The sequence below is a fragment of the Pelecanus crispus genome, chromosome 2, assembly GCF_030463565.1.
Source record: "Pelecanus crispus isolate bPelCri1 chromosome 2, bPelCri1.pri, whole genome shotgun sequence".
NCBI classification, from domain to species: domain Eukaryota; kingdom Metazoa; phylum Chordata; class Aves; order Pelecaniformes; family Pelecanidae; genus Pelecanus; species Pelecanus crispus.
In genome coordinates this window covers 110662790-110685708 of record NC_134644.1, presented here as the reverse complement: position 1 = coordinate 110685708, position 22919 = coordinate 110662790, and positions in this window count along the sequence as shown.

The window sequence follows — 22919 nt, the reverse complement described above, 5'->3', positions numbered from 1 at the left end:
TATTGTGGAAGGGGGCTCTTGCATCTCATTATCTAGTATCCTAGTGAAGTTCTTTATAATTAGAGAAAGATTCTTTCTACTGAATAAACAGCTACAGCTTCACACTGTGCATTAGAAAGATGAACACAGGGGGCTCATGTCTTCAGTCAAAACTATCATTAGATGTTTTTAAAGAAATTATCAAAGCTTCCTTTGTTATCAATAAAACCAATTGTCTGTAACCCACTCTAGTTCCACAAAGCTCCCTGAAAAGATAACATAGCCAATTCCCATAGCACAACTGAGACCTGTAATACATGCACCTTAAGTGGCTGGTACTGATAACCTGATCTTACACAATCTTTCACTCACCCATTGCTAAACTGAATCCATTAATGAAAAAAAAATTATTACAGAATCAGATCGAGGAGAAAAACTGCAGGAAGCATGGGAACAGAATAAGTGCTCGTTTTTCAAAACTAAAGCCATTGAAAATCCTGGCATCCCTGATGAGAACGAGATGTGAGGTTACAGGATGTCCAGGTCCAACACAATAGAGCATAATAAGATTTTTTTTCCTGTGCTCTGTACTTGCCATTTTCAAATAAGATGCTTTTTGTTAAACACATAATAGGAATAATGATTTGAGTGAATAATGTTCTTAAAACCCTTTGCACTGAGGAGATACACTAGATATGCCTATCTCCTTGAATTTTTTTGTGATTCCTAAAGTATCACCATACCTGGCACTACAGAGACAGAAAAAGACTGAACTACTATGCTGATACATTATTATAATACAGAAATTCTGAATGGAGACTATACTTATGCCTGCTACAGTATCTGAATATCCATCCATACTTGCAGTGAGTGGTCTAAAACAGTGTTATCAAAACCACATGATACTTCACACCTTCAGGAATAAGCCTTAACAATTTACAGCCATGCTCAGTCATTTTTTAACAAATGAGTAATATTTACAGTTTCAAATTTCTGGATCCCTAGAGAATCTTTGATTTTTTTAAAATGTCTTTTACTTTCTTAGAAGAGGAAAAAATAATTTAACTTATCACATAAAAGTATTTTATGAATACTGCTGAAAGCTTTCTACTAATATTAATAATGGTATTATATTTGTTTGACTAATGATTAAAACATACATTGAAGAGCTCAGAAGTTAAAAGCAATTGCTATATTTCTACAGGACCTGATCCAAACTCTCTGAAATACAAGCAGAGCTTTTCAGTGGAATGACCTACAGTGAATAAAACAGAATCATAATTCAGAAGTCCTTATCTTGAGCCCATTGTGAGACATACTATCTGTATATAGTATTCCTGATGCTCCTTTGTATATCATATCAACTTTGCAGGCAGAGAATTATTTGAGAAATGAAAAAGGCTTTAACATTATCTTAAATACCACAGATAAAAGTTTGGGCAGAGCTGCAGGAAGGGAATCCTTTTCTGTACAACCCAATGTGATCTCAATGCAAAATTATACCCTGCACCAAATTAATAAGTATTGTATAAAATATTCTTTTTTCTTAACTATTTTAGATTTCATATTTTCCCACAGGAGACATCTCTATTTAATATATGTCAATACACATTTTCTTCCTTTCAACTATTTTACACTTGAACTCCACCTTCAAACAAAAGGCCATTTAACTCTTTTTTTCATGTTTGCATCTACCAAATAAATTTTAAATATTTCATTTATGAACTAAAGCTCCTTGCTTTGTGATTTTCCTTTTTAAGTAAATTCATACAGCTATAAGCTCATTTCATCATTCTTTTATGATCTCCTTTGGTTTTTTTTTTTTTTTGCTAAACTTGTATTGAGGAGTGTATAGCAGTCTGTCAATACAGCATACTGTAATTATACAAAACCTGTATTGGTATTCCTTAGTTTATGGCATCAGCCTTCACTGTGTTAACCAGAGCAGAACTTTGCCACTGTATCAAACTATAGACATACTAACAAATTGCAGTTCACTGTATGCTATTGCACATACTCGCTCTACTCATCCCTGACAACTCTCACTAAATTGCCATTTTGCAGAAGTTTAATTCTCTTGAGTAAATCTTTTAAGCTAATTTTCCCCAACTTTTCATTTTTCACTCTGTAATTCCAGATTCAATCTATTTGTACTGCTGTCAACAGGTTATGTGTGTATATAAGTATATGCACTCCTAGATGTGCATGTATTAAGCATGTTTGTATCCTTTTTCAAGCTGTTGGGATAGAAATACAGTCTGTATTTCTTAGACATCCTGCTGTACCTCATTAGACATCTCTTTACTAACATGTTCCCTGTGCATTAGCCTTTTTTAATAATGTTGCTTTAGTGTTTCAGATGGTGATTTCAGTCTCCAACAGTGCTACAATCCAAGACAGTCAGTTGAAATCTTTCAACCAAATTTTCATGGAGTAGTAGCAAGGCATTTTTGAAAATAAAAATGCACATTACAAGTTCCATTATGTCCACTAATTTTGTAATGCTGTAGAAACGAAAGATTGACAGGAATTCTCAATGAAGCATTAGTTGGATCAGTACAGTTTAGGCCTTTTTTTCTGTCCTGACAGAAACACAAGATTACTTCTTTCAATACATTTTCTAGGATTATTACTGAAATGTGATGGTCCTCAACTGAAACTAGACTGATACTGCTAATCTATTTTTCTACCCCTTACCTACCTTCATCAAAATCAAACAACATTAAAAAGACATTTAAAATTTAGTTCTTCTTAAGAAAGCACAATTTTTGATGGAAAATTTTGTACTAAAAATCTCAAGGAAAAGAAAAGTTTGCACTAAGGCACAAGAAAGAGAAAATTATATACCAAAACAGAAGGCATACCTTGGATATCAATGCATCAGTCATTCATTTAAAAGGTCTCTGGATATTTTAACTGCTTTTTATTTATTTTTTTTTTAATTTAAAGATATTTCTAAGCAGAAAATTACAAAAATGCAGACTAATCATCATGCTATAGCATTTAATTGTAACTTGAGAACAGGTTATAGAAGATTAAGAGCTTTTATATAAAGAGGAGAAGAGTCAAACTTCTCTACTGGATTCAGTGAGGAAAATCTGTCCAGTGGAAATCACCATTTTCCTTGGCCCCAAAACTGTGCTGAGAAAACTTAGTCATATCTGAATCATACTAGTCCCATTCCAAGATACCCCAGGTGAAAACTTCAGGAGGAACTAGGCAGAAATTCCAAATGAGAGGAACAGAAGAAGCCAAAGAAGAGGCATGGGAGATTCAGATGGATGATATTTAGAGCTGAAGCCAGTGCTTTTTTTTAAGAGAGTGATTACCCAAAGTAAAAGAAAATGGTTTGGTTTGGTGGTTTGGTGGTTTTTTTTTTTTTCAGGTAGAATAACTCAGCTCCAGCGTAAAATGGCTGTTTGGTAAACACGTTTTGTTTGCACATATGTGGATGCGTGTATATTTGTATGGAAATAGCAGTCTTCATGTTCTCTAGGGCAATCAAGTTGATGATTGGACTGATGATCTTAAAGGTCCTTTCCAATCTTAATGATTCCTAGTTTTTACTTTCATTATAAATAACCCAACCACCAAGCCACGAAACATGAAATTGTTACTCTACCCTTAATTGGTTTAGTGGTGCACTTGGTAATGTTAGGTTAATGGTTGGACTGGATGATCTTAAAGGTCTTTTCCAACCTGAATGATTCTATGATAATTCTCTTTGACTCTCAATACTGGCAGTTAAGATGTCTACACTACTCAATTTTAAGAGATAACTCAATTTTACTATAAATCATCCACATTTACAGCTCTTTTAAACTTATTTTCATCATAAATAAAAAGCAGAATAACATACAGGGTAATTTGGATGTGTTTGGTACAACAGGACAAAATAAACTTTATAATACAGAAGGAAACTCATTTCATTCAAGTGCAATCCCTAGTTCGCCCAAGAGTTTGGCTGCCTTGCACTGGCTGGCTATTGTTTCCAAACCTCCCTTCCTTCAATTTCACTCAACATCTTCTCCAATTACAGTCTTCTCTTTTACCCAGTATTATTTCCAGTGCTCCCCCTCACTTTTCTCATTACTTGACTTAGCGTGTCCTTTAATTAACCAAAAAATAAGGGAAACTTGTAGAACTAAGGGGACATTTGCTTCAACTATACTTTTTGTTTGTTAAGAGAGATTGAGTTGAGAAGGCTCTGCTTTGGTTCTTCTCTTTTTGGGAAGAGCTAATGTATAGGTCTATTCCCACATAACAGATAAAGTATTTTGGCTGAGATGTCAATCATCCTATAGTAAGTATCTGTCCTGGTTTCGGCTGGGATAGAGTTAATTTTCTTCCTAGCAGCAGGCATAGTGCTGTGTTTTGGATTTAGTAGGAGAAGAATGTTGATAACATGCTGATGTTTTTAGTTGTTGCTGAGTACTGCTTATGCTAGTCAAGGACTTTTTCAGCTTCCCATGCTCTGCCAGGCGCACAAGAAACTGGGAGGGGGCACAGCCAGAATAGTTGATCCAAACTGCCCAAAGGGCTATTCCATACCATATGACGTCATGCTCAGTATATAAACTGGGGGGGGTTGGCCGGGGAGCAGCGATCGCTGCTCGGGAACTGTCTGGGTATCGGTCGGCGGGTGGTGAGCAATTGCATTGTGCATCACTTGCTTCGTGTATCATTATCATTATTATCATTATTATACTGTTACTATTAGCATTACTATTTTACTTTATTTCAATTATTAAACTGTTCTTATCTCAGCCCAGGAGTGTTTCTCACTCTTACTCCTCCAATTCTCTCCCCCATCCCATTGGGGTAGGGGGAGTGAGCGAGCGGCTGTGTGGTGCTTAGTTGCTGGCTGGGGCTAAACCACGACAGTATCATTAATAAATGGTAATAATATATCTGAAAGGTAAAAAATATTAAAGGGACATTAATCTCCCTCCTTTAACTAAACAGAAACATGCACATGCATTATCACTGCCACCTAAATGACCTCTCAAACTACTCTGAAAATATATGAGAAACTTAGGAACACTTTAAGCTACTCAGTAAAAGTTCTTGAATGCATGTTTTATGGACACATAAACTAAAATTGGTTAACACTGTTCAGAAAGTGCTTTTGTATGGGCACAGGAATGACCATATTTATAGTTTTGAATCCTTGGGGAACTTCATAAAGTACATCTTCAATTCAGTATTTCAAGATCAATGCCAGTATTTTGGAAAAAGACTATATCCCAAAAGTAGAACTTCATCCTACAAGTTTTGATGGTAGAAAATGTTTGTTTCATACTTCATTCCAGACTAAAATGTTGCCAGGATACAAGTCAGAATTCAAAGATTACACTTAACAGTCTAATTCATTTACAAGGTGGTTTAAAAGGGAAAGCCTTCCTGAATCCACAAGTAGGTGCAATAATTGCAAATAGAACACGGTCATGAGGGCTTATGCTCTGTTTTGACAGTGACTTTCCAATTTATTATTGCTAATGAAGTGTCTTGGAACACCTTTGTGAGACAACTTTGATATAACAAATCACACTTTTTCAGCAAGGATTTTATTAGTTCATTGGCTAAAAAGATTATGTATTCTGGCATACATTTATTGTGCAGTGTTTGATCTAAAATAAGTTTGGTTTCAAAATTATTATATTTGAGTAAGAAGATAAGATTTCTGTAATAATTTTCAATAAAATCAAAATACAAAAGCCCTAGATTTCCTATTTAATTGTTGCACCTTTGACTTCATTACATTTCCTGGAGGTGTAGACTGTTCAGAAATATCTGAAGGAGAGGTTTTATTGATCTATTATGAAAGTCAAATAATTCCAGATGCCAAATTTTACTGAATGCTTAATACCATTAGCATATTTATGACTATGAGCAAGGAGATAATTTTGTGGAAAGCAAATAACAGGTGCCAATATATATGCATATGATTACAAACACATTACATGACAATAATTTAAAATTATCCATCAGCATAGGCAAAGCAAAAAATACATACTACAGAGATATGGTACTGCACAAAAATGAAATTAGGTATGCTTTCTAGTACATACTCCATATGCAGACAGAATGTAGGTGGATTTCTAGTTCCTACAGGCAAGAAGTGTTTAGGTTTTTTGTAAGTCTCATTTATTACAAGTAAGGCTACTTCTGCTCACTTAATTCCCATCTTTGCATACTGAAAAAAAGGGTCATGGTAATTTGTCAAACTAACATAAGCCAAAAGGAATTAAACCCAACAATTTTAGGAAGTGTCTTGTAATTCTGGCTTCTGGTTCAGTATTTCACAAAATTAAAATATGCAGACAAAAATTGTCTCAGCACCTAAGATGAGGTATTTAGGCACTTCACATTCTAATTTCATATTTTGGATTTCAAAGAGAACACCATCAGAAACTGTTCTGAGAAATCAAATCTTCATATATTATGTCATTCCAGAAACAGCAAAAAATCAAAGGACAGAAAAAGAGATGGATAAAATCTTACATCACAGTCCATAAGAACTAAAAACTAAATAAAAGCAGACAAGAGTAAATATTTATTTCATTGAAAGATTATTTTGTAGTAACTATCTTCTTATGGTGTATAGAATAACCCAGTATCCATATAGACAGACGAGACCATGTTTTTTACCTTGTATTCATATAATGACTTTCACAATGCAGCCTTGGTCCTAAGATTACAAGGCACTCTTAACAAGTAAGCTAAGCAGCAATACCAGCAGTAAAGATTTTTAAATAGTGTTCTCACAAACTAAAACCTACAAAAAGGTGTACATAACATTGAATTTTCCCATGTGCTTAAGCTTTTAAAGGATCAGGGTCTATGCTAATGATAAAACTGGTAGGCAAAACATGCAGATGGGTAAGGTCAAGAAAAATGAAAGGAAGAACAACAATAACACAAAAATATGTTCCACACAGAATGTGTGAGTTGCTGCCTGCCAAGCAGTTAGCAGTAGGCAGTCTTGTGTAGGCATCGTGGAAGAAACAAGGCTTGCTGAAGGATCAAAAAGAGCATAAGCTAGAGGTTTGCTTGGCTTCTTATGTTTGAGCTTCATAAGTGCTGTGCAGAAACATTTGTTTAAAGCCAGTCCTAATATTTGAGAAGTGAAGAATCATCAAAATCACACGTACTGATCCCGTGTCTTCTAAATGCTTAATTCAGCTAAGTGATCTAGCAGGATAAATTTATCATTTTCATTTAAATACTTTAGAGACAGAACAGTGGTTCAGAGCAAAGAATATATGCAGCTGGAAGTTTCTTATATTACTTTACCTGGTATTTTTTGTCAAAATTTGTTGTATTCAAAATTAACTATTTGCTAATAAAATCTACATGGTTGTTTTATGATTCTTGTAGGAGCAACATTTAGTCTTCAATATTTGGAGAAATTTGGAGAGAAGTGGATGTTGTTTACTTGGGCTTTAGCAAAGCGTTTGACACCATTTCCCACAGCCTTCTACTGGACAAAGTGGTAAGATACAGATTGGATGGTGGTCTGGGTAGGAAATTAGCTAACAGGTCACACTCAGAGGGTGGTATTCAACTATTGTCTCAGGCTGGCAGCCTGTCACAAGTGGGGTGTCCCAGGGATTCATGTCGGGCCCCACATTGTTCAGCATCTTCATAAATGATCTGGATGATGGGATTGAAAGCACTCTTACCAAGTTTGCTGACAACATCAAAACGGGTGGCGAGGTGGACATGTCAGAAGGGAGAGCCATCTTACAGAGAGACTTGGAGAGGCTGGAACAGTGGGTTAGCCAGAACAGTGTGAAGTTTAACAAAGACAAGAGCAAAGTCCTGCACCTGGGACAGAATAAACAAAGAGTACAGGATAGAATCTGTGTGGCTGGGGAGCAGCCTTGCTGAGAGGGACCTGAGGATCCTCATGGACAACAAGCTGAACAAGAGTCAGCAGTGCACTGCTGCATCAACAAAGATAGATTGGATCCTGGGCTGCATCCACAGGGTCATTACTAGCAGAGATAGAGACACACCAAGCCAAGAAACATGAAATTGCTACTCTACCCTTAATTGTTTTAGTGGTGGACTTGGTAGTGTTAGGTTAATGGTTGGACTGGATGATCTTAAAGGCCTTTTCCAACCTAAACGATTCTATGGTTCTATGATCATCCCACTCTACTCAGCATTTGTCAGACTGCACCTGAAGTACTGTGTCCAGTTCTGGTCCCCACAATACAAGAAAGACATGGACAGACTGGAAAGGGTCCAAAGCAGGGCCACAAAGATGATCAAAGGGCTAGAGGACCTGCCCTGTGAGGAAAGACTGAAGGAGTTAGGTCTTTTCCCTGTGGAGAAGAGAAGGTTCAGGGGAGACCTCATCACAGTAGTCCAATACTTAAAGCATGGTTACAGAGAGGACAGAGGTTCTCTCTTCACAGTGAGTCACATGGAGAAGACAAGGGGCAACAGGGACAAGTTGCATTGCAATAGTTTTCATCTCAGCATAAGAAAAATGTTTTCTACAGTAAGAACAATCATTCACTGGAGCAACCTCCCCAGGGATGTGGTAGAGTCCACATCACTGGAGTTTTCAAGATGTGGTTGGACAGTGTGCTAGATAATCTTATCTAGGCTCACTTTCCCATGAAAGGTTGGACCAGATGATCTTTCAAGGTCCCTTCCAACCTGGGTTGTGCTATGATTCTATAAGCTCATCATATTTGCTACTATAAATTGTAACTGTGGTTTCATAGCCGAATTTATACCAATTTTTCCTAGTTTTTAGATCTAAACAGTCTTGGACTTTATCTGCTCTCTCCCTGTGATGCTTTTACCAACTTGAAGAAAAAGTCAATGTAGTTCTATTACTTAAGCAAATTTTATATCGCTGTGGAGAATCATTTTATATAGTTAAAAAGGAAGTATAGAAATCAACATTTTTTTGGAAAAAATGCACTATTATAATGATATCCCACTGAAAACCCACAGCCACAAAAGATAAACAAGCTTTCTTTGTATGAGAATTTAAATCAATTTAATAGCACTGTAAAGTTCATAAATTTTTTATGTTAGAACCAGAATTCTGAATCTGTAAATGAAGTTCCAATGAAATTAACCTGCTATTTTGTGTTTGAGAAAGCTTGATAGAAACCATAAATATTGTTTAATTTGGGTGAAATCTGAGTTATTTATATCCCTTTCTTTTTCATTAACAGAAATAAGTCATTTGACCAAGTGCATAGGTACACATATTTACCTTTTTAAGCATATGTTCCATGTGTTACACAGTGCAGTGTTACTGCACAGCACCGTTGGTTAAACATACTTCACACTAAATGATCTGATCTCATATCCAAATTTTTGTAACTTTATCAGACTAATATTTTGGACTGAACTTTTACATGCCAGATATCAGCCAACCAACATTTTATTTTGCAATAATAGAATTGTAGATTTAGAGTTGTAAGAGAAAGTGAGACAAAGGAGAGGAAGAAAGAGTAATTCTGAGTTTTTGGGGTTTGGGTTTTGGGTTTTTTTTTAATATCTAATTAATTACAAGTGAGTTCAGGAAATATCAAATACTGTTGTGGAATGCTATGTCTCTACTCATCAATCCAAAATGCAGTGGATCCCATGTACAAGAAGAATCTCTGGGCAAATCTGGTTTTATGCCTAGTATGGGAAGGAAAGAAACAAAGTAGATACTCCTCGCTTAATTGTCTCCCATTACAAAATGATCCCCTAAAAGTCTGTTTCTACTTCAACCTGGAAAGACAGTGGTTTTAATTTTTCTTGATATTTTTCCATCATAGAAAATATCCTGGGCAAAAGAAGAGAATTCACTTTTTTTTTTACAAGTTGCCTCTTTTAAAGCTTTTATTTTATAGTGAATACTTTCACCTCACTATCAAATTATAACCAGTATTCTGGTCAATTAAGTAACTTTTCTTAAAAAAAAAAATGTACTTCAATCTAAGCTACACTCAACTGTGACATAAATTCATTTCTCTAACTAGGATGAGACAAAAAACTTGAAACATAAAGGTCAAGTAAACATCCACTCTACTGCTTCCACTGTACATCCACATCTTTTCCAGTTTCTCTTCCTTTCTCTGTTAACTGCACACAGCTATTAACCATGCATGGACAAATTTAATTACTGTATGAAATTGGTGTTACTTCATAACTTTCCCTCTAAGCATTCATAATGGATTTCTGTGGCAGTTGTTATGAAAAGCTGATGACGATTTAGCTTGCTGGCTTAAAATCTCTTCCTATGAAAGTATGACTGTTCACCTGCAGTGTCTTGCTTAAGATCGCGGATACTTAGCATCTTGCGTGGATTGCTTCAAAACTATCTTTCATTTGTGTATGTGTACAATATGTGTGAAGCAATAAGCCTAGTGCATCTAAGCGTCTCTGCAATATCATATGTACCAAGTTCCAGCTTCTTTGATTATGACATTAAAATATTATTGTTGGACCTAAAAAGCAAGTCAAAATTCTTCATTCAGTCCAAAACAGCAGCAGATGAATACATCACAAGAAGCATCTAAAATAGGTGATTCCATTTAAAAAAAAAAAAAAAAAAAAAGAATTAAATTTAAAATTCCATAAAAATCTCAATTTTTAAACCCAAGAAACTTCTAATAGCAAAGATTGTGACAAAAAATGGATGGGGAAAAAAAAAAAAAACTTTAGGATATGCATGGTTTGTTTCCAGATTGGATGCACACAAATCTCACAAAACCAAAATATCCCTGTGAAATGGAAATGCTGAGTTTCAAAATGTAAAGAAAAGAAAAGGTTGCAAGACAATGTTCTGATTTAGTGCTGCTAGGAAACCTTTACCAACAGGGTCTCTATGGATCCCAGTCTTCTTTTTCAGGAACTAACAGAGCAGAAACTATGAATACTTTCTGCCCTTTCTCAGAAGTCTAGCATTTCTATGCTCATGTTGAGAACAGGAGAATAAACTACTAATGGCCAAATGGAGCCTTCATCTGCCCAGATCAATAGGAGCTGTGCTACTGTGCTTATCTCAGGAAAATTATGCAATGCTTTCTCTATGTATTTTATTCTGATCACTGATTAATTAATTTCCTTTCCTTCTGTTTTTGGACAGCTTTCACCCAGTTCCTTCCTGATAATACAATGCAAGATGAGTTGACACCTTACCTGTTAACTGAATGAGCCTTTGGGCTAAATTAACTCATCACCACTCAACCACATCAGATGAGTATAATGTCATTTCTGTCCAGCATTTCATTTCTATTAATTTGTCTTAATAATAAACTCAACATATAAAGGATTATTGTCTTGAAATTTTTAAGCGATGCAGCTAACTCCAATTTCTTGGAAAGTAATCTGTCTTATACAAATAAGATCACAGAATCATAGAATGATCTGGGTTGGAAGAGACCTTTAAAGGTCAGCTAGTCCAGCCCCACTGCCATGGGCAAGGACATCTTTCACAAGATCAGGTTGCTCAAAGCCCTGTCCAACCTGAACACTTTCAATGTTGGGGCAGCAGGCAGCAACCACGCAGCAGACATATTAATGACCAAAGACTTCCTTTTTTTTTTACCTTTTATTATAAGTGGAACTTTGTTAATAATTTTCTTTTCAAATATCTAACAACTGCTTATTTTACTATGTGAATTGTAATAGAATATTTGTCATTTTAGATAACGTTTATTTACTGCTACTAATATGATTGCAATGAGCCAAATCACTTCGTAAAATTTTGCTTTTCAGAATGTAAAAGTCATCCTCCAGACACTACTTTCTAAGAATGAGTACACCATTCTCTGTTTGTAAATTATAGAACAGGTTTTAAAAAAACATAGACTTCAGAGTTAGAGGATTAGTAGTTGTTTATGGGCAGAACAAATAGAGCAAACAGGTCTACATAGCAAGGTCTTTATATCCTCCTACACTAAACCAATAATGGCTACTGGGAGAAGAAAATTTTATTTTGCTTAAACTTTGGCCTCAGTGTGTAAAAAAAAGTCATGCTTCATGTCCAGAAATGGACTGAATGCAACAGTGAAAAACACTTATGGTCTGTTTCCCTCATTCTTTTTTAATAATTTAAACTGTAAACCTAATACTAAAACACGTTGTGCTCTGTATAGTAAATATTCAAACATATACTTCTTTGCTCTAAAATCAGTAGGAGAATCACTCTCAAGCAACAAGAGTACAGTAGTCCTTCCAAAACTCACCATTTTCTTTAAATCTCACTCATATCAATCTCACACAAAAGACTATGCAATCAATCAGCTAAATTCACCTGCCTTCTCTATGTTGGCTTCCATACTAGTGAGTTTGTCTGCAAGAAAAGCAAGCAGATAGAAATTGTACAGGGGTTTTTTTCAATTAAAAGAACTCTATTACTACAAATGAACACAAAAATGCAGAATCAATGTAAAAAGCAGCTGACGTGTCTCCAGATAATGTTTGCAGAGACCTATAGCAAACATTTAACAAATTAAAAGGGTGAATTTCTTCAGTGAGGTCCTTGCACGTACCGCAGCCTGTGTTAATTAACTGCTGTCTGCTGTCTAGTCTACTTTGATGGCTTGTGATTCCCTTCAGAAGCATCACCAGCTACATTGGCACGGACTTGATGAGATAAAGGAAGTGAATCTGAGCACTGGGATTGGATTTCTGTCCATGTGTTAAGTTTTATTCAGATAGGACACAGCATTCCAGCATTAACAATCCCTTTTTACTGCTGCAATATACAGATGGAAATTCTACTTTCCCCACAAGAAGGAAAAATCAAGCATGCTAATAAATAAATAAATATTTTTTTTAAAAGCTTTCCGAAAATAACGTGCCTGCTATATCATTGCACAAAACAGATTTGCTTGGCTTAAACTGATTTTGTTTTCTCGTATTTTCATTTTTTTTCCAATGCAGACTCCAGGTTCAAAGGAAGCCCTGGGAGCACCCGGGACAGAAACAGATGTGGGAAAACTTAACTCAGTCTCTCACCTTGTGAGAAGAATGGGAGCAGAAGCTGAAGCAACTTCTGACTATTTAATTCACTGGAAAGGAACTGCCACTTCAAATGGAAACTAAGGAAAAAATGTGAATGATGGTCTGCCACTTGTCTCTGCTGAGATGTAACTCACTTGCCTATATCTGATCTTTTCAAACCACTCATGCTCAGGACTCCAGTCCTTAATTTTTTCCAGAAAATATACAGACTTCCATCAGACTTTTGAGTCTGGTTAAACTGCCACACAGGTACTACACGCTTGCTGTGACTCCTAAAACCAGAAGACTCCTAAAAAGCAGAAGACCAAAGAAGACCTACATAATGAGAACAAAGTATTAACAGAACTTATGTAAAGTGAATAGATTAAAAACTTTAAAAGGGGAAAGTGTTAAAGAAGTATTAAAGTGAAGTGTTGAAGCACTACTGCGATCAGTTCATTTCTCAAAGGATCCTCTCTATGCTTCCAGTTTTGTGCAAGAAGTACCAAGTCATGTAAGATTTTGCTTCCACATGTATGTTTTTTTTATTGTTTTTCCTACAGAAGTCACCACAGGACCCTCAGAGACATGCAAAAGAAGAGCTTTGAGTTTTAAAAATGTCCTGTAAAATGCCATAATGTCTTACTGATTCCCCCACTTGGCCTTGATGATCTGTACCCTGATGTTTTTTTCTGTCTGTATCTGTAAGCTATTAGCATTACAGGAAACTATATGTCAAAATAAGTGCTTGGAAAGTTCTAACTACACTTTCTTTGGGAATTTAGAAGGAAAAAGTACTAATTGTGATGATTCCTTAAATTCAGGTGTCTTTAAAACTTCAGGGAGAAGCAACATGTGACTTGAGATGTGCCTTAATTATGTGGCTAAGTACTGTTGAGTAAAAGTGTCTCTGATGCTATTCAGTGTTTTACTGTTATTGCACTATATTGACAACAAAGTCGTCATTCATTAATAAATAAGGAAGAGAAAAACTGACTCAAAAAATCCCAAAATACACATAGAGAAAAAAATCTTCTGGAACTGCACTGTCAGAGGTTAGACCCACCAGGCAGTATATTCTGAAGATGCCTGTTCCACTTAGCTGTGCTGACAATAAGTAATAAAACTGTTACCTGATGTAAAAAAAAGAAAAGGAGGAGAAAAAATATATTGGAAAACACTACTGGACTGACAAGTCATATAAGCTATGATCAGGAGTTATCAACAATCAAGAAGGAAATAAGGAACATAGGGAAGTATGACAACTGCAGACGGGATTTTTACAGCAGAAACGTTAGAGTTACTTCAGGAAAACTAAACATGGATGGAGCAACAAAAGAATTAGACTCATAAGTCTGCTAAACACCAATTTAAAGGCTGAAATTGAAAGCCAAGACTCACACTTGTCACTGCCTCCTGACAATGGCACCGTTCATTCTTTTTCAGCATCAGAGTCCCCTGACCATCGAATATTGCTTCTGGGGGCACTTCTAACACCTCAGTTTCAACAGCACCTGTTTCATCCCAAGACCCATGACAAACTATGCATTTTTCCAGCTCTGTGGCTGAAAGAGTTTACTGATTTATGTATTCACAGATGTTCACATCATCTTTCAGATTCCTCATTTTGCTTTTTGTCCATCACTCAGTGGTACCAGGCAAGGAAAGACTTCTGTTCAGCCACCATATCTGCATCCCTTAATTTTGCCTTCCCAGGAGATGTTCCCAGGAGACATTCATATTGGTTCATGTTCATCTATTTTGAAATTAAACAATTTTGTGAGGAGGAAATAAGGTTACACATGCAACCCTAAGTGTGTCCTCTCCAGACAGCACCCCTAGTACACAGACCAAGTGGTTACAGACGGTTTACATTCACACTGTTGGAGGTTGTCAGCCTCTAGAAAAGACCAGCTAATTCCATGCTACACCATGCTTAGCTTTGAGGCTCCTTTGGCCCCAGTGTAGTGTTCTTGCAACTCAAAAAAAAATATTGTATGTGTGAGTGTGTGTACCTCTGTGAGAGTGCATAAGTGTGTGTACAGGGTGCAGGGATGAGGGATTCAGTTCTACATGTCTGCAATGAGTGAGGGCAGTGTTGCACTCCACTAGAGTAGTACTTTTAACAGTATGAAATTACAGATGTATGTAGAGCATGAGCAGAAGACACTGAGCATACAAAGCTTGCTGTGATTGCACTGAAGGACTATAACAGAAGGTAAGAGAATTTTACAGGATACAGTCTTGCCTTTCCCACTTGCTGGGAGCAGGCACTGGAACAAACAATATTCAGATGGACAGCTGGGTTTTGTTTTGGAGACCACAAGATGGTTCACAGCAAAAAGGAAAAGGAAAAAAAAAGCATTTGCTCAGAAGAAAATGAACATTTGGGGAATGTGGGCGGTTGGCGAATAGGGATCTGGGACCAAATGGAGGAGCTACATTATAAAACTTAGATATATTCTTATCATTTTCCTTGCTCCAATCAGCCCACCACCAGGTGATTAGGGTATTCTCTAGGCTGGAAAGAAATGTGAGATTTGATTCCAACAGATGGAGGAAGGAACTGATGCTACAGTTTCAAGGCAAGTGCTCTAACTACTGGAAGAAAAGGAGACAATACTCTCTCCTCTTATAATTATAGTGGGGAAAAAAAAAAAAAAAAAAAAAAGGAAAGAAAACTAACCAAAACAAGCAACTGGCTCTTGTTGGGGTTTTGAAAGCAATGTATACACACATGTAGTTTCATGAGACAGTTTAGGTTGGTGAAGACCAGGTGTTGCTTAAGCTTGAAGTTCTTATGCCCTAGGAGGGCCAGGTTTTAATATACATCAGTGAAGTTAGTGTTTCTTCTGACTACTTCATGCAACTCCCTCTTCAGCCAGTTACCTTGTCAGCAGCACAGCTCTACACAAGCAGTGGGGCTTCACTGCCTATTGCAGGGCTGAAGGTTTTGCTGCAATGGCAAAATATGCAGGGTTTTATTCTAGCTCATTGTTTGCAAGCTGTCTATAGAAGCAAGAACTAGACAACTGTTTTCTGTCACAAGAAGTTAAAGAAACAGAGATTAATTAAATCCAATAAGGTATTCCCTTCCCAGTTCCCATACACAGCTCATCCTGTCATAATCAGCCAGCAACAACAAAATAATAGACCAAAACTACCTATACCTGGTGTTCCTCACCCACCTAGTGACAGAATTATATTTTACACTAAAAGAAATAATAAAAACCATTTATTTTTATAATAAAGAAATAATGTATATCCTAGACACAGAATAGTTAGCCTAGGGAAAATGAAATTTGTTTCATGGAATTTTTCATTCATCTAACTTAAATCATACCAATTTTGACCTTAAAACAAAGTATGCTACTCTACACACAACAACCATATATCAAGAAATACAAAATTGCTTTTGACAGGACAGGGCTGGGTGACTATTATTATCTATGTTTTCTCCCTACCTTTTATAATTAGAAAATACTTTCTAGAATAACAACACACGAAGCAATGACTATCATGTCACATGAAAGTAATTTTCTCCCCAAGCCGCTGATTTTTTTTTTTTTTTTTAAGTGTGAATGTTATATTTTTGTATGTGGGTTAGGAACTCCTTGGTCCCAAGAAGATAAACATTAAAAGCACATAGATTTGGAAGGGTTGTTACTAATATTGACAAAAAACCAAACCAAAACCAAAACAAAACTGCCCAAAAAAACCCCAAAACCCAAACCCATGCATTTAAATGAGCTCCTCCAACTTAAAATTACTCAGGTATAAGAAGAGGTTATTCCATGTCTAAGATCAAAGTAGGAGACACAGAATTTAAACCTCCAGGAAAGAGAACATTGGCTAAAGTGATCAAGAAGTGTAAGTGATTCATTAAGTATAATTGGCTGGTGTTACTCCTTGAGGGCTTGTCTTAGCAGCAGATCCAACTTGTCAGGAGTCCACACTAGTACATCTATCTGTAGGATCAGAAAATAAATTAATCTATATGTTAAGATCATCATCAGCATCACCTAGAATTTTCAGTGGATATTCAGCACTCAGCATATTATTTTGAGGATGTTATATTCCCTCTGTACATTTTTCCTGATGAAAAGGTACAAATAGGATACAAAAAAGAAAGCAGGTGAATCACCTTCTGGTGATTATTTCATGCTGGCAGCTAGAGAAATTTCCAGAGCCATTTACTTCAACAGACTGTTTACAATCTGTCATTTTGCTTTGTATATCTGGACATACATTTCCATGTCGAGTAACATATATATACACACATATATGTGCACACACACACCCCCACCCCATGCATGTACACGTTACGTTTCCATGTTGCTTAACAAGGAGTTGTATGGCTTGTTACACCCCAGAATTCCAACAGACTTTACAAAAATTGACTGATAAAATTGTCTGATAAAAGCCAGTGGATTCACTAGGATAAACCTTCAGATTTCATTGTTCCTATACCCTTTTCAACACACTTTCACTTTATTTTCTATTTCCTTAGATCAGACTGCTGGTCTCTGCTTGAGAAGGGGTCACCTTCATCATAACGATGAAGGCAAATCTGTGAGAAGTCTATCGGGATTGCTTTTAGCCAAGAGGAACTGTTGTATTAGTTTCAGCTCTGAAAGTCTGCAGGTCTATTTCCGTCGCAACAGAACAGTAGCTCTGTCAACAGCAAAGCACATTCAGCATAGGGAGTGTTTCCTCCTATTTATGCCAGGGGAAATGGCATTTCAAGGCTTCTTTCTAGCCCCAACAGTAACACAAGGGGTCAGATACCACCCCTAGGGAAATGTGCTTTAGGTTAAAAAACCACACATTCCTGGCTTCTTCCTTGTTTTATTTTTTTAATAGTCTCCAGGAAAGGAAAAGCCATATCTAGTCTCTCTGCTTTGCTTTTGTTTATTAGGGTGCTCAGAGCTCTCCTCTGGAAAAACAAGTAAATGTAACTCACAAGGAGGATTTAAAAAATATTTCTCTTCTTCAGCTCCTCTCTTTCCTTCTTACAGTGATTTGGCAATAGTTTTCCTTGTTTGTTGCTCTATTTATTGTTTGCTGAGAGGTTCTTATCTACATGGCCTCATTTCAAAAAGATATAAACATTTAAAGCCACTGCTGATTTCAAATATTTCTTTAGAAGGTGGGGCACCTAAAGTCTGTTTCCTTTCTCCCAAACCGCTGAGCTATTCCTTATGACAGAGTGAACTGAAATTCATAAGGAAACAGGCTCATGCCAAAAGCTGCAGCAGTTTGGCCCTATTTGTTTTCCTGTCCGTAAAACCAGGGAAGCCCACTACAACTGAAAAGAAACCTCATTAATGCATCTCCTAATTATATTATCCTCATCTAAGTGGAGAGCAGTTTTGGTGAATAGAAACAGTAGATCACTGACTCTTGAAATGATTTTGAAAGAAAATTTAATGTGGTCAAGACAACTAAAATTAAGAATTAATCTGTAATTGTCTTGTGAGGAGGCAGGTATGGCTGGTGTTGTACAGCATGGCTGAGTTCAGTTATTTAGAACAAAACTGCAGCCCACCAGTGTTGGTCAGTCCCCTTAAATAAGTTAAATAGGCATGAGTGGGAGGCTGTAAAATTTGGCCAAGGAGATCATACCAACAAGAGGTTTGATTTCAGTAATAAACAAGTGGATAGGAACTGAGCTAGATGTGAGCAGTATAAACTTTAGGGGGGGGGGGGAAATACTGTTTTATTTCTCTTTGTGTTAGGTAACTGGGAGGTTTTTTTCTTTATCCAGTTTGCCTGGGAAGGGTCAGAATGTTATTTTGGGTTAAGTGAATGGGACAAATTAATCCTTAGGGTTGTGTGTTGTACAGTAAAATAGGTTCATTTATTCTTCAATATGACAGAAAACATGATTTATTGCTTTCTGTCCAAACATTTTACAGCATAAATCAGTAAGAACTGAGAGAATAATACATGATGTCTACAATCAGTGATGCTGAATGTTAACACAGAAGCTAATCACGAGAGAAAAAAATCATTAAAATATTCCATTTTCTGTACTGAATCAGTGGAGGAGAGGCTGTTTTCTGTGCAGAGAAGCTCCTTTTTAGCTGTTTCTTTTCCTATAGACTGGAGGATTCTGTATTTTTTAATATATTTGAGACCATTAACAGGACAACCAGTGAAGCCTGATGTTTGTTCAGTGTCATCATTAGTTTTCTGCAAAACAGCAATACTGTTATCAATGTCTTCATATTTGCAAAAGAACATATGTAAAATTAGTTTCTATGGAAGACTCTCAAACATATATCTTTCCGTCCTGTCTTTGGTCCTGGAGTATATTCTGGGGCTCCTCTGAGTGCATATTTGCAGACGACACCAAATTGGGTGGGAGTGTCGATCTGCTCAAGGGTAGGATGGCCCTGCAGAGGGACCTGGACAGGCTGGACCAATGGGCCGTGGCCAACTGGATGAGGTTCAACAAGGCCAAGTGCCGGGTCCTGCACTTCAGGCACAACAACCCCATGCAACGCTACAGGCTTGGGGAGGAGTGGCTGGAAAGCTGCCTGGCAGAAAAGGACCTGGGGGTGTTGGTAGATAGCCAGCTGAACATGAGCCAGCAGTGTGCCCAGGTGGCCAAGAAGGCCACCAGCATTCTGGCTTGTATCACTAATGCTGTGGCCAGCAGGAGCAGGGAGGTGATTGTCCCCCTGTACTCGGCGCTGGTGAGGCCGCACCTCGAATACTGTGTCCAGTTTTGGGCCCCTCAATACAAGAAAGACATTGAGGTGCTGGAGCGTGTTCAGAGACGGGCAACAAGGCTGGTGAAGGGTCTGGAGAACAAGTCTTATGAGGAGCGGCTGAGGGAACTGGGGTTGTTTAGCCTGGAGAAGAGGAGGCTGAGGGGAGACCTTATCGCTCTCTACAACTCCCTGAAAGGAGGTTGTAGTGAGGTGGGTGTTGGTCTCTTCTCCCAAGTAGTTAGCGATAGGATGAGAGGAAATGGGCTCAAGCTGCGCCAGGGGAGGTTTAGGCTGGAAATTAGGAAAAATTTCTTTACGGAAAGGGTGGTCAAGCATTGGAACAGGCTGCCCAGAGAGGTGGTGGAGTCCCCATCCCTGGAAGTGTTCAAAAAGCAGGTAGATGTGGCACTTCGGGACATGGTTTAGTCTAGTCTACACTTGATTGGTTTAGGTGGGCTTGGTAGTGTAGGTTAATGGTTGGACTGGATGATCTTAAAGGTCTTTTCCAACCTAGACGATTCTATGATTCTATGATTCTATGATTCTGATGCATGGCTGCCTAAGACTTGCCCACCTCCCTAGACTGTTTTTTTCTTCAAGAAAGATGAGCTGCATATCCCTGAGTAATACAAACATTTCTGTTACATTGGTTTAATTCAGTGGTTTTCTTTAAGATTTCATTTCAAAGGAAAATCCACATCTTAAGAGGATCATGGAATTTCCAAGGATCCCAAGTCTACATTTAAAAATGAATATTGAATAGTTATGCAGCTTGACCAGAAAAAGCCATAGTTTCATGTAATTTCAAACACTGGCTGGAAAAGAAGAGCACTCCAAGATGAAAAGGTTGTGAGTAAAAGCAGTTAAAAGTGCTCCCTGAGCCTGAAGTGAAACAGTCAAAGCCTCTGTCTGGGCTCCAGGCAGGTTGCCCGTCTTATTGCGAAGGTGAAGGGTAGACTCTCGAGTCCCAGAACCCTGTCTGTGGAGCAGTTTTCCTTGTTGATCTACCCTGGATGCACAGACCCAGAAAGCGCTGGCTATTTTTTGGGAGATAGCCGTGGGGAATCTGCCTGCTAAGGGTGGAGGAACCACTCAGCTGGGATAGACGTGACTACCTGTGCCCCAGGTATCCCGAGCTCAGTCTGGGTGTCCCTGCAAAGGTCAGCCAAGATGGAAGTCGTCAGTTCAGGATAATTTAACCTCTTTGACCTTTCTGTTGATACTGAATATTCACAAGATTACCAATTATAGAATAAGTTTTTATATATATATATTGAGATGTGCGTACGTGTGTGTGTACAATGTATATGTATATACACACAGTAGCTGTACTTCTTGGACACTATACTGGTAGATCATGATCTTCCTAATATCAAATGGACTTTTTTCTCATAAATCCTATTCCCTAAATTCTTGCCAGAGGGGGAAGACTGCTACATGAGTATTTCCTCTTGATACTTGAATGAAAACCTTTCCTACCACTGTCCTTTTGTAGTAACAGAGCTGGTAAAAGCTTTCCAATCCACAAAAATCGAACAGCTTCATTATGCTTACTATGCCGTATGTAATTTCTTAGAAACTCACTTATGAAGACATTGAGTTTTTTCTCATTGGGTTTGTCTGGGCTTTCTGGACTTCTGCTTTCTAATATGGAAGATTTGGAGAATGTTTTTCAGTGGACAAATTTTTCACAAGGCTTCTTCTGTAGTTACTGCTTTTCAACCCGTTCTCCACTGATGGTGCATGAGGATACACTGCTCCAAAAATTTGGCTAGTCTCAGAATGTAGCACCTAAATATAACAGGACAGTGTGAACTAATTATTTGTGGGAGAATGACACCTTTGTTTTTTATTCAAGTGTAACCTCTATAATGAAAAGATTATTAATTGAGGAGCTAAAAGTCCAGGAGGCACTGGAGATAAAAAACAAGTGACTTTTATAAAGTGACTATTATAAATCTCTGTGGATGTGACTGCTGTAATAATCCTCCAGAACTGAACTGAGTTAACTTCTCCATTTAAATGGGCTGGTTTAATGGAATGAGAATTGTTATGGCCAAGAGTGCCAAGCTGAAGGAGGTTTGGAGGGCATCCCTCCAGGGCAAGAATAATATTGATGATTAAAATAGATTGCAATAGAAGCTAGAATTACTATACTAAGATATAGGTCCTTGGGCTAAGAGTAAGTGTGGTATTTTTCAGCTATCAGATTAATAACTGAAATATCATCTATTTTTGAACTGTATTCTATTTGGCAGAGAGTGGGTAAATGATTAAGTAGATCTTTACCATCTCTGATGGCTTTTGTCCTGTGATTTATATATTAAAAAAAAAAAAACAGAAGCATGTCCTATCAGGAGGGACACAGAGAAAATGTATGAATAAAGAGGAAAGCCTGAAACCAGAGACCATGAGTTACTTCAGCTTCCTCATTCAGGGACTGATGGATTTTTGAAGCCAGAATGATCATCCAGCCTGACCTCTGTAATATTACAGGCCATAAAATTTCACTTTGTTACCCCAGCTCTAAGCCAAATTCATCTTACTAAAGAGATTAGAAAGTAGGAATCATGTTTTCAAAGATATTTAGGTATTCTTTCTATGATTCAAATGGTATCTGTACAGATTAGGTGCTTCTCATTGATTTCACGATAAGTTGACATCCAACAACTTTACACTGTTTTTGAAAACCTGAGTAGATCTCTCTCTGAAGGTTTTAAATGCTATTGAAAATCTGACCATACATACATGGTCATATATAGAAATCATAGTACTTTACATTTTTCCAAACATAATTCATGGGAAAAGATAGAAACACTCTTAGGAAGAGGCGTGTTCATCCCCTTACGACTTCACTGTCTAATAAGGAACAAACATGTCTTCATTGTTTGGATGGGGATTTATTTTCCTAACTCAAACATCTCTCAAATGAATGCTGAAGTTAATATCTAAGGGGATGGAAGACTCCACCACTCTAAGAATCAACCCTGCAAAGTGCCTGGCTCTCATAATATAATTTAATTCTAAAAAAGCATTATAAATCAGGGAAAGGTATCATGCTTTTTTATAAGAAAACATTTTAAGTGCATTGTTGATGGCATTTTAACAGAGATTAATACAAGCTTCCTATTTATGACCATGAAAAATTCTGCAGATAGTGATTTGGCAAAGTATATATCATAGAGAAAATTATATTATGTTCTGGAGGATATTAGTTTCCCAGATGTTTTAAGTAAAAATTTTGAA